This window comes from Schistocerca americana, chromosome X, assembly GCF_021461395.2.
Source record: "Schistocerca americana isolate TAMUIC-IGC-003095 chromosome X, iqSchAmer2.1, whole genome shotgun sequence".
Taxonomy (NCBI): domain Eukaryota; kingdom Metazoa; phylum Arthropoda; class Insecta; order Orthoptera; family Acrididae; genus Schistocerca; species Schistocerca americana.
Window position 1 is genome coordinate 481,330,612 of NC_060130.1, and position 19,113 is coordinate 481,349,724.

Here is a 19,113-nt window from a genome sequence, read left to right on the forward strand (position 1 = left end):
CTCAAGCTGAGTAACCGAAGCCATCACAGCCTGAAGCTGAGAGCGAAGTGTCACCACTCGGCTCGCATCCGCACACAACAGTCGCAGTCCCTGTCCATACTAAGGGCTGTGAAAAACTAAACTATGCAGATAAACGGACTATCGACTCGAGCTACGGAAATCTACCGTAGAACCTGACGAAAAAGCACGAACTGTGTCTAGTAATACGCAGATATTCAAAAACCTAACTACCGAAGCACTCAGGTGAAACTAAATAATTTGTCCCTGATAAGGAATTTGTAATATGCCACAAAATCGGTTTGCTTTCTGGCGCAAACAACTGTGGCTATTAGATATTAAATTTACACGTAGAAACTCAAGAAACTAAACTATTAAAGCACACAGATATAATAAAATTCGCTCCTGGTTAGGAACTCGTAAATGTCACAGAAGTGGTTTACTTATATGTTGCTGCGTCTGTCGCGGCCGGCTACTGCTGCCTGACTGACTAACGCCAACAGTCGGTTGCCTCAGAAAAAGGGAAGTTGTATTTATGACTTATCGGCTTATGATTAGAATGCTACTGTGGAATCTAAATCATCGGAAACTTGGTCATCCTACTCGGTTGCAGATTTAAACTATGCGAAATACTGTCAATGAAGCTATTGTCCTCACAGATCCAGCAGCACAAGAGGTCTCTTACACCCCCTATACCAATGATCACAACTTTTTACCCATTCATTTTAATTGACTTGAATTCCCATTCAAGGAATCGTTGGCATCAACAATAAACAAAGATCAAGATCTGAAAGAGAGGGAAGAGGAGATGTACAGAAATGGGAGATGGACAGACAGAGGCTGGAGGAGGAGGTGGAGAGAGATAGGATGGAGGAGGGCATGGATAGAGAGAGGGGAGAGGAGGTGACGAACAGAGAGAAGGAGAGGACGAGAAGACGGCCAAGAGAGGGGGAAGAGGAGATGGAGAGAGATAGGATGGAGGAGGGCGTGGGTAGAGAGAGGGGAGAGGAGGTGATGGACAGAGAGAGAGAGAGAGAGAGAGAGAGAGAGAGAGAGAGAGAGAGAGGACGAGAAGACGGATAAAGAGAGGGGGAAGAGAAGGTGGAGAGAGGAGGAGGAGAAGGGGATTAGGACGTATATCCTATTCCCACACATATTTAGCAACTGAGAAGTATTGTCAGGTTCACTTTAAGGGTCCCCTACAACAGTGTACAACTTTCATCAGTACATAATGGACATAGTGGCGAGTTTGGCTTTTCCACAGGTTCAGGATGTTACTGACATAGAACTATTCAACTCTTTCGGAGAGAGTGGTTAGAAACCTGAGGGAAAATGACGCTTGAAGATGAGCGCTCATACAGTGCATTAAGCGAAAAAATTAACAGTTCGAGTAGAGCACATAGTTTTAAAGTCCATACTCAGGAATGGCTCTCCTTTTGGCAACAGTCTAGAAATACAGGCACGACCGCGGATCTCAAAAGCATTTGTTACGGGAAGCATAATATTGTAAATAATAAAATTCCTGATTGTACGGTAAAATAAATGATAGGAACTCTTTCCTGCCTGTTTGTGTCTGTAGCGTAGCATTGCACTGAAGTGAAACGTGGACGATAAACAGTTCAGACACGAAAAGAATAGAAAATATTGAAATGTGGTGCTCCAAGAAAATAGTGGAAATTAGATGAGTAAAGCGGATAACTAGTGAGAAGGTACTGATTGTAATGGGGCAGAAAAAGAATTTGTCACGACTTGACTAAAAGAAGGGTTCAATTGACAAGGACACACCATGAGGCATCAAGAAATGGTCGATTTGGTGATGAAAGGAAATGTGGGGATAAAAATTTTAAAGTTAGACCAAGTCTTGACTAAAGTAAGCAGGTTTAAATACATGTGGGTTGCAGTAGTTAGGTGGAGATGAAGAGGCTTTTACGGCATCACAATAGTCTTCTACGTACTTAGGAGTGCATTATGTAGGAGCTTATTGAATTAGACATGGGAAAACTATTGCTGCTCTATAGTGGCTGCTTCCGTAGCCAAGGTAACCGAAGAATTTGATGTTTCAAGACTCAAGAGGCACCGTATCGAACATTTACAGTGTAAGCGGGAACGCACCATCCACTACCTCAGTACGTGGATGGAAGTGTGTGTCGAGTGATCATGATTGGACCTCATTGCAGAGGATTGTGACGAATAATAAGAGGACTACAGCTGCAAAAATCACGGCAGAAATGAGTGTCGCACTCGGGAATCCTTTCAGCACCTAAACAACACGAAGAGATCGTCTGTGATGTAAATACCCGCGACAGGAAAATGTGTTGCCGATGCCATAAATGCTGAACTATGGAGCAATGGAAGAACATCATTTGGTCTGGTGACTCGTGTTTCACGCTGTTTCCAACTTATGGCCGAGTTTACGTCCCAAGAGTGAAACATGGCGGGGGGTCGGTGATGATGTGGCTAACCATGTAGTGGTATTCCATGGCCTTCACGGTTACTCTGCATGGTCCCATTACTGCCAAGGACTATGTGGGCATTTTGGTTGATCAGGTCCATACCATAGTACAGTGTACGTTCCCAAATGGTGATGCTGTTTCAACGATAAAGTTCGTATTCGCACCACTCGCATCGTCGAGGACTATTTTTGCGAGTACGAGGATGAATTGTCGCATTTCCCCTAGCATCCATTTCCATCAACTTTCAATATTATTATACCTTTATGGTCTACTTGGGAGAGAACAGTGCTTAATCGCTATCCACCTCCACCATCGTTTCCTCAACTTACCATTATTTGGCAGGAAGAATGGTATAAGATACCCTTGAAAACTATAATGGACCTTTATTTATCCATTCTGAGACGACTGGAAGCTGCTTGAAATGCCTACAGTTTTCCTATATCGTATGAGGCATGGTAGTTACTTGTGTTTTTGTGTTTTCACTTTTTTGTCCACCGCCTATAGCTTCAGAGCACCGTCTTACCGACTGATGACCTCAGAAGTTAAGTCCCATAGTGCTCAGAGCCATTTGAGAGCCACCGTCTTACCCTAGTGTGAAAAATCCTATAATATGGGAATGCAACATGTAACGGAAAACACTGCATTATAGGCAACTGTGTCCTCTGATGTTCTAAAATATCTGTACGTCCACATACATACATACATATATTCCGCCCAAGCCACTGTATGGTGCACGGCGGAGGGTACCTTGTACCACTACTAGTCATTTCGTTTCATGTTCCACTTGCAAATAGATCGAGGGAAGAGCGACATCTATTTTCCTCCGTACGAGCCCTAATTTCTTTGATCTTATCTCTGTGGCTCTTACGCGAAATGTACGTTGGTGGTTGTACAATAGTTCTTCCATCAACTTCAAATGTCAGTTCTCTAAGTATTCTGTATAGCGTTCCTTAAAAAGAACGTCACCTTCCCTCCAGGTATTCCCATTTCAGTTCACGACGCTTCCTCGTAACACTCGCATGTTCATTGAACCTACCGGTGCCAACTCTAGCAGCCAACATCTGAATTGCTTCCATGTCTTCCTTTAATCCGACCTGGTGGGGATCCCTAACACTCGTTCTATCCTTGTTCTATAACCGGTGTCCTTTACGGATGAACCACACTTCCCTAAAGTTCTCCAAATAAACTGAAGTCGACCATTCACCTTCCCTACTGCCGTTTAAGTGGCACATTCCATTTGATATCGCACTGCAACGTTACAACTAGATATTTGATCGACTTCACTGTTTCAAGCAACTCCCTAATAATGACGCATTCGAACACTACAGGACTGATTTTCCTACTCATCTGCATTAACTTACGTTTTCCTTCACTTGGAGCTAGCTATCATTCACCACACTAACAATAAATGTTGTCTAAGTCACACTCCTTCAGTGACGACAACTTCCCGTATACCACAGCGTCGTTAGCAATCAGGTGCAGATTGCTGCTCACGCTGTCCGTCAGATCATTTATGTACAGGATGTAAGCGGTATAAGCTGCCAAAAAAATCCTATTAGTGGAACAAAAGCAATTGATTTAAAACTTCTAGTAACATGTTCGCCCATTGTTCCTGCTGTAGGGTGTGAGCTAACATCCCAAAGATGTTGGGGCTCACATGCCGTTCCTCTTCATCGAAATGTCTTGGCTCAAACTCGTCTAGGGGTTGAACCGCACGTGTCGCATTACACGCCCTAAATTCGACACTTGGGACCGTTTGATTAAATGGTCTGATGGCAAGTTTGCCAAATACAAAGTTAACATAACATATAATAATAGTAATAATAATATCGGGAACTAAATTAACGGCCGGCCGCGGTGGTCTCGCGGTTCTAGGCGCGCAGTCCGGAACCGTGCGACTGCTACGGTCGCAGGTTCGAATCCTGCCTCGGACATGGATGTGTGTGATGTCCTTAGGTTAGTTAGGTTTAAGTTGTTCTAAGTTCTAGGGGACTGATAACCACAGCAGTTGAGTCCCATAGTGCTCAGAGCCATTTGAACCATTTTTGAACTAAATTAACGACCCATAAATGATGTAGGTCACACAGTTGCGACCTGGTTAGAATAATGTTTATTCAGAAAGCAAACTAATAGCGAAAGTGGTCGTATTTAGAGTTACTGTTACACTCGAGTGCACATCCATTTGATACAGTTCGATCATTCACAATTTCACCGCGAAAAACAAGTTATCTAAGCGAAAAGTTAGAGTTCACACCAGGCGCGCGGCTGCTCACCGCTCAGAGACCACGTCCCGCGATACCACACAACGCGAAATTTTCTAAGTCGTTTCACTTCCTAGCCTCCCAAAGACCGACAGCCGCCGCTTTCGCGTCTGCATCCGAACTGTCCCCTCTGGTGTCTGCCCCTGCACTGTCCTCTGCCCGTACCCGGCCGCGTTTCCCGCGCGCCGAATATCCTCGCTCAACTGACTAGGGCAGTTCCCTTTCCTGAAGCCGGCCATCTGATTGGCTACAGCTAATTCTGCATTATTTTACATTTTAACATAATCAAATAATAAAAGCTTGACCACTTTCACGTTATAAACCAAGTAACAGTAATATCTATTACATAGCACAAAGCACTCCGTCTTCAGGCCACAAGTGGCCCATCGGGACCATCCGACCGCCGTGCCATCCTCAGTGAGGATGCGGATAAGAAGGGCGTCTGGTCAGCACACCGCTCTCCTGGTCGTTGTGATGGTTTTCTTTGACCTGAGCCGCTATTATTCGGTCGAGTAGCTCCTCAATTGGCATCACGAGGCTGAGTGCGCCCCGAAAAATGGCAACAGAGCATGGCAGCTGGATGGTCACCCATCCAAGCGCTGGCCACGCCCGACAGTGCTTAACTTCGGTGATCTCACAGGAACCGGTGTACCCACTGCCGTTGCCATCCATTACATAATAAACGTTAAATTCTTTTACATAAAATCAATACAATTTCCTTCTTAATTTTGAATGTCACGGCCAGTAGCCTTGCACCAATGTGTTTTCTGATAAATAAATAAAGAACAAAAGTAACTATTATGCGCTAAACTTTACAACAAATATTCTATTACCTAATGATTCAATAAGGTGCCATGCTGTCATCGTTCAATGTGCTTTGCGTGGAGGAAATGATGATCTGATGCTTAACTGTAAATACTGATAATTTAAATTTATTATATCTTTTAAACAAATAAAGCTATAGAGTTGATATTTACGACGTTTGTCATTTTAATGATGCCCTTCTATATGAAATGTCGGTCGTTAAGTTCGACCAAAGCGTTCATATTTTAGCATTCATTCTTTGTTACAAACTTGTTAATTTCACTTTAACAGTAAATCCTGAACTATTATAGATATTATCAATATTCAAGTTTTATTGGGATCACCATGAAAATTTATGGAGGATGTCAGATTAAAATTACTGTGGCTTCATTCCAAGAATTACTACAGAATTAAATAGTTTCCATAAATGTTTCCCTTTATGGTCGAGCTTAGGTCCGCCATATTTAACACTACTACGTCTCCTCGGCCACAAATGGCTTCTACTGGGTTTCCCTATGACGTAGGTTCTCGTCTGTCTCACTCGCACACTGCAGCACTTAGGCCTCAACAGACAATAGACGCCTGTGAGTTTCCCCATCTCGCGGTGAATCTGCGCCCTTAGTGGCATCCGATCCTGGACGACAGGGTTCGTTTCACAATTCCTGAAGGCTGGATCTTTCGGCCATATACTTAAATGGGAGGGCAATGCTCGTTAGCTCACAAGGGCATGGCCGACTTCCTTCCCATCCTTCCCTAATCCATGGTATTGATGACCCAGCTGTTTGGTTCCCTCCCCCGAATCAACCAACCAACCGAGCGTGAGTTGCAAACACACAGGCAACAACGGCCGCTTGCGTTGTTGAGTCACTGTAATACTCCGATCGTTGAGTCCGCTTGCTTTGATGGCTGGTAACGTGCTCGCTTCCCATGCAAGCGGGCCCGGGATCGATTCCCGGCTCGGTTGGAGATTTTCTTCGCTCGGGGATTGGGTGTTGTTCTGTCCTCATCATCATCTCATCGTCATCACTGGCCCGCAAGTCGCCCAGTGTGGCGTCGACTGAAATAAGACTTGCACTTGGCGGCCGAACTTCCCCGGATGGGGCCTCCGGCCAACGATGCCATACGCTCATTTCATTGCCGATCGCTGACAGTCGTCGAGTTACCCGTGCAGACGTTATTGTAAGTCTGTTAAACGTCACGAGGGACGGGAGACCTACCAGCACTGAACTATGCGATATTCATTTAATTTACGGCGAGGCAAATGTGTCGCGCGGGCAGCTGTGCGGATTTATCGAGAACGTTTCCCACAACGAAGACTTCCTGCACGATCGACATTCGTTGCTGTTCACCATAATTCTCTATTTTTACTGCATCGTTTTGCAATTCATTCGTGACAAAGTACAGTACTGTAGCTATCTTTACCTTTTTAAATTTAATTCTGTATGCGAAACGTATTGTCTGTTCTGGTATGCTTTCATTTTATTATTAAATAAATCATGGCAGAATATAACTTACGATTACGTATTTAATTTGCATTGATTGAACGATACTGGCTGTTTACTGCCTCGCGCAGAAGGCAGAGGCCCACGACGCGAAAAACGTGCATTGGAAGCTGAGGAACAAATTCTGGACCATATCCACGAAGACCCTACTCAGAGTACCCGCCAAGTGGGTGTATCGCACACTGTCGTTCATAGCACTTTGAAAGAGGAGCGTCTGCAGCCTTACCACATTCAATGCTTACAAGCGTTGGAAGAGCAAGATTTACCTTCGTGATGAGAAATTTCAGAGTAGTTCTTGTTACTAAATGCACTGCATGGGTTTGTAAACAAAGTACTTGTCACAGATGAAGCATGTTTCACTGGCGACGGAATAACTAATTTCCATAACGTGCACACATGGAGTGATCACAATCCGCGCCAAGTACTAGCAAAACATTTTCCGTGCCTCTTTTTCGTAAATATGGAACGCCGAGTCATTTCCATTAAGACACCACCGGGATCCACAGCTGTAGTAGTACATTTTATAGCAAAAACACCGCAAACAATGGAACGCCGAGTCATTTCCATTAAGACACTACCGGTTTCGTGGCTTCTAGCCATATCATCAAGTGCATATCTAAATATCAAAAATACGGAATGACAGAGATTGAACGTCTATACAGCACGGTAATGCATGTTAATAGATAAAAAACAAGTTTACCTACAAAACTGAAACGCGGTAAACAGCATGGCGGAGAATATACACTCCGTAACAAAATTAAAGGATCACTTTTCGAAACCTCGTAATTGTATGCCATTACGAGGCATAAGTTTGAAATTCGGTTTCCTCTGTAATGGAGCTACAGCGTGTCGCCCAGCGACGTCACCCTCGGGATAGGTGACACTTCAAACAAGAAGGTGTCGCGACATGCGAAGAAACGGCCACAGGTCAGAGATTCATGTGAGCTTTATGTGGGTTAATGATATCTCATTGGCACCAAATTTCACCGCAACTATACCCAAAGGCAACGTGGACTTGTCTAATGATGCGGAGGTCATCACTCCCCCTCTTGCCTACACTTCAGCCCTTCTTTTGCCCCTCTGCGATGGAACTGAGTACCCTGAGTTGAATTCACTTATTGGTGGCCGAGGGAAACATTTCACACACACCGCTGCTCAGAATCGCTGTCGGGCGTGGTCGGCACTTGGATGGGTGACCATCCGGGTCGCCATGTGCTGTTGCCATTTTTCGGGGTGCACTCAGCTTCGTGATGCCAACTGAGGAGCTACTCGACCGAATAGTGGCGGCTCAGGTCAAAGAAAACCATCATAACGACAGGGAGAGCGGTGTGCTGACCACACGCCCCTCTTATCCGCATCCTCATCTGTGAGGATGACACGGCGGCCGGATGGTCCCGATGGGCCACTTGTGGCCTGAAGACGGAGTGCTGCTCAGAATGGACACGAAAAGGCCTCTAGGGGTGCCATAAATGGCGTGAATGAATCCACCCCTTCACCTGGTGCGTTGATTTCCGCACATTTCGCGGCCGAAAACGATAATCGACAGTGCGATGAGTAGCAGGACGACGTTCTTGACAACGTTCGACACTGCTGCCACCCTTGGGCGTTTCTACCCTACTCTAAGTACATCGTAGGGTTGCCATCCCATTGAACGCGATCTGCTCCTTTTGGAGTATAGTGTGACAGCAATTTTTGCTCTGATCAACAGGTTGGAACCACTAGGGACCTTTGAAAACCACTGAACGAAATCTGAACGTTACACGCAGCAGGAAATGGAACATACGTTTTTTCAACTCTCCAGTTTTCCGCCCTCCGGTGGCGTGATCATGGGGAAGTGCAACATTAACATGTGTGTAGATACACCGGCAATGGGTTCCTCTAAAAACCCCCTGTTGAGGAACACCCTCACTGTCAGCCATGCAACTTTTTTGATCACATTAAAAATGTACGTTCAGAAATTTCGACACCTAATAAGCCTGGCAGTTGCTCTAGCGCCTGAGAGTTAGGTAACCCCTTCGACATCTCTGGGGTGCGTTTTGCCTACCTTCAAGCGTTAGTGAAGCCGTCAGGCAGAACTGGTGTCGATGTTTCTGAATGAACGTTTCGAACGTGCTCAACAAAGTTGTTTGGGTGACACCGACGGTGTACCGAACTGTGTCGTCTTAGAGGGACCCTTTGCCGTTTAATTCAAGCACGTGTTAACGTTGCACCTCATTGTGACCATACCACAGGATCGGGGAAAACAGGAGGGCTGAAAAAACAGAAGTACCTTTTCCTGTTTCGGATCACGTTCTGGTTTCGTTGAATGGTTCTGAACGGCCCCTATTGGTTCCAATGTGTATACGAGAGTAAATATTGCGGTCGCGCTGCACCCCGAAGCGGTGCCGTCACGTTCGACGTGGCTGCAGCCCCAGTGTCCTTAGAGAAGGGACGAAACGTGAGAGGGTATCATAAATGTCAAAGGTTTTCAAGAACATTATACTGTCGCTCATCGCACTGCCAGCTGTCGATTTCAAACGCGAAATGTATCGGAATCAACGCCCCAAAGGAAGGGGTCGTTTCTTTGGTGCCCTGGTGTAATTTGATGCCAAAGTGACATCATTAACCTACCTTACAGCTCACATGAACTTCTGAGGCGTGCTTTATTTCACCACTTCGCTGCACGCCTGTAGCACGGCCTGTGGTTGCTGTGGATCACGTGGGTAGCTCTGTGGCGTTCTGACTTGCTGGTAAGCCTTCTGCTTCTTTGTTCGAAGTTACGTAGCTTTTGATTCAGCGTCTCATTTCCACTTTTGGTAATAGGTGCGTACTTGTTACATGGTATGGTATGTTTTCAGTCTCCCAACTTCTTGTTCATTGACTGTCCACCTTACGGACATTATGGTTTTAACCATGAAAGATGGGCCTTATTTTTTATCCTCCATGTTGTTTACCACGTTTTAATTTTTTAAGTACACTTGTGTTTCTCTCTGTTTTCACAATTTGGTTCTTTTGGGTATGGTATTACTTTGGTGTATAGGGGGTCAGTCTCTGTTATTGTATGTTTCCTATTGTTAAGATATGCACCTCATGATGCAGCTATAAGCCACGAATACGGCTTATGGTTCAAGATACAGCTGTTTGCGGAGTTATAGCTATAAACTGATTACGTTTCATAACAAACAACTCCGTATAGCATCAACATTTGGGACGCTACCTTGAGAAAACATGAAGAATAGTCTCTCACGTGCCCAAGTTTGCGATTACCGGAGTTTGCAGTTCAAGACTGGTTGTCGGAGATGGACTATTACTCGTTACGTATTTTGTAGTCAGAAAGTTACTGTATGCTACAGCAGGATGTAACGCGTGGAAAGCCGAACCAATGTACAGAAAAAAATTTCACAACAGGTGTCAGCATATCTGGAAAAAAATCATTTTCTCGGACAGATACGTGGATGGAATTTGGTCGTTCTAGACACAGTGATTTAAATGTTAGAATGTCTTTCCTGAAGGAGAGATTTTGGCATTTCAAGAAAATAAAACATGAATGATAAGCAATCTAAACAAGCAGTAAACAGCACCTATTACCTATTGAAAAGTGGTGCTACAGAAGAATATTGAATTTTAGATGGATAAATCGGGTAACTAAGGAAGAGGTACTGAACCAAATTGCGAAAAAAGAAATTGACAGCGCAACTTGACTGAAAGAAGGGATCAGTTGACAGCACATATGAGGCATCATAGAACAGTCATTTCGGTAATGGATGGTAGTGTGGACGGTAAAAACTGTAGAGGGAAAACAAAGCTGGAATACAGTAAGTATTTCAAACGGATGTAGGTTGCAGTAAGTATTCAGGGATGGAAGAGTCTTGCACAGGTTAGAATAGCCTGGAGAGCGGCATCAAACCAGTATTTGGACTGAACAACACCACAACGACAATAAAATTAATAGATACAGGAACACAGGAAGCTGTCACTTATCAGATGGCTCTGAGCACTATGGGACTTAACTTCTGAGCTCATCAGTCCCCTAGAACTTAGAACTACTTAAACCTAACTAACCTAAGGACATCACACACATCCATGCCCGAGGCAGGATTCGTACCTGCGATCGTAGCGGTCGCGCGGTTCCAGACTGTAGCGCCTAGAACCGCTCGGCCATCACGGCCGGCTGTCACTTATCAACAAAGAGTTGTTCGTTCACTAGAATTCATGATTGTGATGGATCAAATGGGAGAAGACTCATCAATTAGCGACAGTAAACTTGCCCGTGAAAAGCACACTTAGAACAATACACTACCTTATTTAAAGAATGAGCCCCCTCTCCCCCTCCCCCTCACCCATGTAATGCAGAATCTATCACTAGATGCCACGAAAGGCGGAATCGCCAGTATAAAAGGAGGTGGGGAGTATAACGCTGTCGGTAGAGAAGCAATAACAAGAGAATGGGTCTGTCAGGAGAGTTCAATAACGTCGAATGTGGAATAGTCACTGGATGTCACCTGGGTAACAGCTCCATCAGGGATACTTTATTCCTCCTAAAGTTTCCCAACTCCACCGCTGATTGTGTGATTGTGACGTTGAAACGCGAAGGAACAACCACAACTAAGCCAAGACCAGACCGATCTCATGTACTGGCGGACGCGGACCACTGAGCACTACGGAGGGTGGCAGTAAAAAATTGCATGGAATCAGTGGAGGGAATCATCTGTGGGTTCCAAAGAGCTACCAGTAGTCCTGGTAGCACAGCGACTGTGCGTATGGAGTTATAAAGAGTGGGGTGCAATGGTGGAGCAGCTCCTCATAAGCCATACATTTCTGCAATCAGTGCTAAGCGACTCTTGATGAGGTGTACAAAGCGACGCTGCTGGACTGTGGATGACTGAAAACGAGTCATTCAGAGTTACAAACCAGTGACTCGCTCTATTCTTTCCAAATGGTGCAAATGGCTCTGAGCACTACGGGACTTAACTTCTGAGGTCATCAGTCCCCTAGAACTTAGAACTACTCAAACCTAAGTAACCTAAGGGCATCACACACATCCATGCCCGAGGCAGGATTCGAACCTGCGACCGTAGCGGTTGCGCGGCTCCAGACTGAAGCGCCTAGAACCGCTCGGCCACACCGGCCGGCTTCTTTTCATGTTTCATGGTTGGGGTGTGGTATCTTTATTACAGTGAAGAAAAAGATAAATGCGGAAGAAAACATTTTTCAGCATTGTGTGCTATGTACAGTAAAATTTGGAGACAGTGCCAATGCATCATATAATAAAGCAGCATATGTGAGGCAACGGTTTGTGGACAATAACATTCCCGAAATAGACCTGTCTGACCAGAGTTCTGACCTGAGCCCAATGGAACACCTTTGGAATGAGTTACAACGTCGACTTCGGTCAGGAACCCCGGCGTCCAGTGTTACTACTTTCTTTGGTTTGGGTCTTTAGGAAGAATGGGCTGCATTCCTCCACAGACCTTCGACACTCATTGAAAGTGCCTCTAACAGAGATAAAGACTTCATATAGGCAAAGAGTGAACACACATCTTAATGTCAACTACTAGGTGTTCGGAGACTATTGACCAGTTAGGATACAATGTGGCTAGGAATGCTGGAGCGGCAAATACACCACAGTCATAAACGACGTGCGGAAGCAATGGATTCAAATAATTTGGATCTTAGTGTTCAGATCCGTCAATGGATTAGCCTATGTAGTAGTGCAATGTCCAACTCCCTACAGGTTGCCTTGTTCACAGACGTTACATCTTTCAACCGTGATGGTGCTTCAGTTGAGACGACAGCAAGTTATGAAAATCCATACCTCACTCTTGTCACAGATTAAGAAAAAATCACTCTTTATCGGCCTGTTGGATTTAGCTGTACAAAAGCAAATAATGGTTATTAATTTGCTGCAACAGTGTCTGAATGATCCACGATTCCTGGTGTTCACGCGAACTCATTCTTCGTATAGAGAAAGTACTTCTTGTTGCCTACGAAATAATGTAGCTTCACCCGACGGTGCGCCTTCCAGTTTCGATATTAATGTCCATGAACATCTAACCAACACATACCCTCATCGTTGAAAGGGCACTGTCCCATTAATTCTTACGTCTATGGATTTTTCCCTCTTGGGTTATCTGAAGTCATCTGTGTATGAAATCCCAGAAAACACTGAAAAGGAACAGCCTGACTGTCTTATTGTGCAACGGACAACAGTGATATTTTAGAAAGCGAAGTAGATGAACGTGCCTTCATAATTTTTACATGGAGTTGGGGGACGTTTCTTCAAGCATCTGATTAACTGATGCTCTAAGATGTAAGGTGATTATATCAGTAAAAACTGAATACTGAGCATGGCTGCGCTTCAGCAACTCTGCATGCAAGAGCTTTAGTTGATTAGAAATAACAGCCAATCAGTTGCAAAATAGTGGTTTATTAAACCTTGGCTGTGGTTACGACGGTTTTAAAACCATATTTTTCAGAAGATGTAGAATATATGAATAAGATTACGACATTGTGTATAGAACAAAAACAGTAACCTCAAAATAAGCAAAATTACAGGAAATGTTACTTTTCATTTCCTTATGTATTACAGAAACAGACTGACGTAAAATCACATTATCCATAGGCGATGTGGGAGTCGTTAACTCTGTCTAGTACATGACACCCATTTTATCACCATTTAAATACATTACATAAAAGTAGTAACCGTCTACTGTACGATTTTGTCTTAAAAGATTAAATTGGACGCAGGATACAACAACGAATAGTATGCCACTTGAAAGATTTAATTATAAAGTGTGTTATCAGATCCTATATGCGTAGTTATGTCACGTTCAGAGCTAGTGACATACGCCGACTAGCTGAAGAGAAGAGGCACTAGCCTTAAGTCAGCTCGGGTAGGTGGCACTCCGGTGTGTCCTAATCCTATGTGAGCGTAGCTGCGATGAGCAGCGTGTGTGATTTCACAAGAACATATTACTAACATAATCAACGTATTAACTAAGAGTAGATCATCACTTGTAAAGCATCGTCTAAGGGGAGTGGTCGTACTGATAAAGCTTGCTATGTGAAGAAATATACGAGAAGGTGGATGTTATAAAATAATCTTCAAAATAGTAAACGAAGCTTCGCTAACCAGTGTACTATTTTACTGATTATTTTATAACATCCACGTCTCGTAGTATATTTGCTCATACAGGCAAGCTTTATCAGTACGACCACTCTCCTTAGATGATGCTTTACATGTGATGGTCCAACCCCTCCCCCCCTACTTGCACCCCACATTCCCTTCCTAAGCGGCATTGATCTTGCAATATATACAGTTTCTCCATCGTATTGTGTCTTTTACAGTAGTCCAGCATGACAGGGGATCAACTGGATACATCTATTGGTCGGCCTCTTATGCAATGATAATGTTCCGTGAAGTGGTTCTTCCTTGATGCTCATGCTTGTTATGTTTGCATATTCACGCACAAGTGCTTCTCGTGTACTTTACACATTTTCTAAAGAGTTTGCCCTGTTTACCTGAGCTTGCAGACTCTTGATGAGCTATATGGCTTTAATGATACTCTTCTTTTTTACCCCCTCTCCTCTCCTTCTTTTCAACTATTTAGTTAATATGTTAATTATGTTAATAATATGTTCAAGTGAAATAACACACGCTGCACCTGGCAGCTACGCGCATATCGGACGCGAGGAGCCCCACCTACCACCGATGACTTAAGGCTAGTACCTCTACTCTTCAGCCATTCGGCGCATGTCACTAGCTCTGAACGTGACATAATTAAGCGCTACAGCATCTGATGCGATGTTTTATATTTAAAAGACAGTTTTATACAAATCTTTCAAGTGACGTATTATGCGCTGTTATATTCTGCGTCCAACACGTGATACTTCTTAAAAATACTTAAACTTTTAAGACAATGCCCTACAGTAGGCGGTTTCTATTTTTGTATAATGTATTTTAAATGGTGCTTATGTAGATGGCATGCGCTAGACAGAGTCAACGACTCCCACATTGACTATAGGTAATGTGATTTTACGTGCGTGCGCTTGTTATGCTGGGGCCAAGGTAGTCCCTGAGGGCTGGCAACCCATATTACACCACAGAGGACGGCGTTGTCTATGTCCAAGGCGTACCAAAAGCACCATGGTAAATATTGGCTATTTACATACAAGATATTGGAAACAGACAGTCCGAGCACTACTTCCTGTAGGGGGAGCTCGAGCCAAGGCCTGCAGGAAGTATCACTACGCCAAAACCTGATTGGCTGGAGACAACCATTTAGGGGCTAGAACCAGCCCCGAAGTTCAGTTCACTCTGGATCCCGACCTCGTGCACTTAGACCGCTGAAGATTACGTCTTCTTCTCTGAATTGGACTCTTAGTAGTGCGTTACCACGAACCTTTGTGGAAAATTGGAAGTGAACTTTTGTTTGCCTCAATTAGAAGACTTTTACTGGCATCGTTATTGTTACCTTTCGTTTGTTGTTCAGTCATCTACCTTGTGAACTTACATCAATAAAAGTTGTGTTTGTGAAAAATTGCGAGTTGTCAGCTACAACAATGCTTCTCTAAAATAAATAAATATATAAATGAAACGTGATATTTCCTGTAATTTTTGCTCACTGTAATGTTACTATTTTTGTTTCATACACAATGTCGTAATCTCGTTAATAGGTCCTACATCTTCTGAAAAAGACGGTTTTAAAAAAGTCGAAACCATGGCCAAGATTTAACGAACCTGTATTTTGCAACTGGTTGGCTTTTACTTCTTATCCACAGAAAAACTGAAGATTTAGTTTCTACTATTAGCTGCTTATTTCCAAGTCCTCAGTTATGGATCCCCTACCATCTATACAGTTTTGACCATAAAGGTTTGGAAGAAAATTTAACCAATGTTCAGCTTTGCCTCGAGATCATTCGTTCCGGTCCGTTAGAAAAATGATGCATCGTCTTCATTAGGTGCCTTTTACCACATTCACAGCATCTGTTGTTGCCCTATTGGCCAACATAAACTAATGAGCCAAAGCAGTATGACCACCTGATTAATAGTATGTTTGTCCTCCTTTGGAACACAGCACAGCAGAGATTCTGCGTGGCATATATTCGACGAGTCCTTGTCAAGTATCCGGACGTAGGCGGCACCAGATGTCTACGCGTAGGTCGCGCAATTCCAGTTGTTTGTAGGCGCGGAGCTGGAGCCCGATGGCGTACCAGACGTATGCCGCTGCATTCAGATCAGGTGAATTCTGTGCCAAAGCCACATCGTGAGTTCACTATCATGCTCCTCAAACCACTGTAGCACGATTCTGGCCTTGCACCAGACATTTATCTTGATGTATGATGCCATCGCCACTGGGAAAGGCATCAAGCACGAAGGAACGCAGGTGGACTGCAGTAATGTTCTCCTAATCCAAAGTTGTATTGATGTCTTCGATTACTACCACAGGTCCCATGGATGCTCATACGAAAGTACTACACATTGTCCTCACCAGCTTTTGTCCGTGGTACAATCCACGTTTCGAACAGCCGTTTATCTGGACGGCGGCCACGACTCTTGGCCTGATGTAACAAGAAATGTGATTCATCCGAACAGGCTATACATTTCCACTGATCCACAGTGCAGTCTCAAGAATCGTATGCCCACTGTAATCATAATTTACGATGACGTGGGGTTAACATGGCAACACATAGAAGTCGTCTGCTGTTGCGTACGATGTCCAGTAATGTGCGATGAGCTGTGTGCTCCGAAACACTTCTGTCCTCCCCAGCATTGTACTCTGTCGTCAAATTTGCCTCAGACCGCTACCCATCCCACTTTACTAAGCGGGAAAGCATCCAGTTTCCACGTTCTGTGATGAGGTGTTGACCTAAAATAATTTGTCGCCTGTTCGTAGTTTTTCCGTTCGTCACGACAGTATCACAAGAACATCCATCCATCTTCACCGTTCCCGAGATGCTAGTTCCCTTATAACAATCTTACCACTGTCAAAGTGCTTATGTCAGTAGATTCCCAACTTCTGACTCATATCGTCACGAGAATGATTCACCATCCGCCTCTACTCCGGTGATACACTTTCCTAACACTGTCATGTGCCCGCAACACCCCCAGATGGCATTGAACCTTGCGGTGCCCAGGGTCACCATGTTTTCGCTCATCACTGTACCAGTCTCTGCTATTCAAGCTGGTCCAGCATGGCTGCGATATATCCATCATGTTGTCTTCAGACATTGCTACTTCTGCAATCGTTTCTCGAATTTAAAAAAAGCTACTGAACAATCGTTTTTCAACTTCTGTATCATTCTAAGTTTGAAATGGTTCGAATGGGTCAAATGGCTCTAAGCACTATGGGGCTTAACATCTGAGGTCATCAGTCCCCTAGACTTAGGACTACTTAAACCTAACTAACCTAAGGACACCACACACATCCATGCCCGAGGCAGGATTCGAACCTGCGACCGTAGCAGCAGCACGGTTCCGGATTAAAGCGCGTAGAACCGCTCGGCCACAGCGACCGGCTAGTTTGAAATGAACACAACTTAAATGAAAATACTTGTCCATTTCATTCACAGTCTGTTGCAAGATACATAATCTCCACTTTTCGAACGTCTTATTCGTTCGCCTGTATAAGATTTTTTGTTGATTAAGGTTTTGGATTCTTTCTTTTTCCGCTTTACATGTGTCAATATCGAGACGGAGTGTTGCTCTTTCTCATATATTTCTCTCCTTCTGTTAACTTCATATTACGGTTGTTAATTTCTTAAAGACTGGAGGCGTCAGCTATGTTGTGTTCGGCGGTAGTATGAATTTAATCAGGAACAGCGTTGTTTATAAAGGTATGTGCTAAATCCTGGGAGTGAAATCTTGTGAAGGATAAGATTCGTGTGGCTGACTGCTTGTACATTAGGAGACAGCAGCCCATGCTCTCAGAGAAGTAGTATAGATTTATTCTTTCCCCCTACTATGTGCGTATACGACGTTTCCTATTGATTAGGCGGATTCGCTGCACATGTCCAAGGTTCCTTCATCTCATCGTCCCACACCATGGTCTACTGATATCAGTGGGTTGTACGTATTCAGTGATTCATCGCCAATGAATCTTTGGTGGATTCCAAATAGTCCTAGAAACAGCTTTAGCTGTCCGTCAAATTAAGTGACAATATAACATTCTACCGATATAATTTTAATGGGTCAGGCCTTAATAAATTCGGGTAAATGATGTCTATAAATGTGATTAACTTCCGTGCATAATTTGAGTTTTCTCATATTACGTCTGTGAATTTTTCTCCAAACATCTCAGAATTCTTCCCTATGTATCAAAATTAGTAGCACTGATAATGTAGTTCAATTGTCGGTCTGCAGCTACTCAGTCAAGCACTAGCTTTGAACAGAAAGATTTCCCTCGTGAGGCGTTGCTGCCAGGCTCCACTACAGATTCTAGTTCGACCGCTATGATTCATGTGTGTTTTACACTTGGTGACTAAAGTTAAATCATTTTCTTTCATTTGAACTTTTATAACAATTGTTGCGATACTTCTGCCCTCTTTTATTAGCTCGGTCCAAAATGCTCCAACAAAGAATTCCCTCATCTACTGCTTATACCCGCAGTGTTTTACGAGCGTGTGCGCCGTGTTATTTGATTTGCGTTGGAGCGCTCTGGACACGCACTCAGTGCGTGTGTACTACGAGAATGGGCATAGGGTCGTGTTAAGGCTATTTTTCAATTCGTCGATTGTCCGTGCCCTCCCTCACAAATTCTGCTGCTGTGATTTCACCAATTTCTTAAAAATAATGGTATCGTATTTAGGAAGCAAGAATGATTTTAGGGATAGGAAAATATATCCACTATTTAGTTGAAACACATTATAGTAAGAGTTCAGTGCTCACGTCATTGATTTTACGTGCCCCGCCACATTAACTGGTATCACTAACTACTGGAATTGTACGGGGCGTAACTAGATTATACCGACAAACCTAGAGGGGTTGTACAGGATGTCCAAATGTATAAATCGAACGGGAACCCATGTCCAGGAACTTCATCCAACAACGCTAGAGAGCGTCAGAGCTACAGGTGGAAAATGCTGCCGCTAGGCCACCCCGACGTCAACAAACCTAAG

At 43.9% G+C, this 19,113-nt stretch overlaps 1 protein-coding gene across 1 annotated transcript in view; it reads left to right on the forward strand.

The window, feature by feature from the left end:
* Positions 1-19,113, forward strand: part of LOC124555630 (calcium-dependent secretion activator-like) — a 1,496,314-nt gene that overhangs the window by 60,490 nt on the left and 1,416,711 nt on the right. The window lies entirely within an intron of this gene.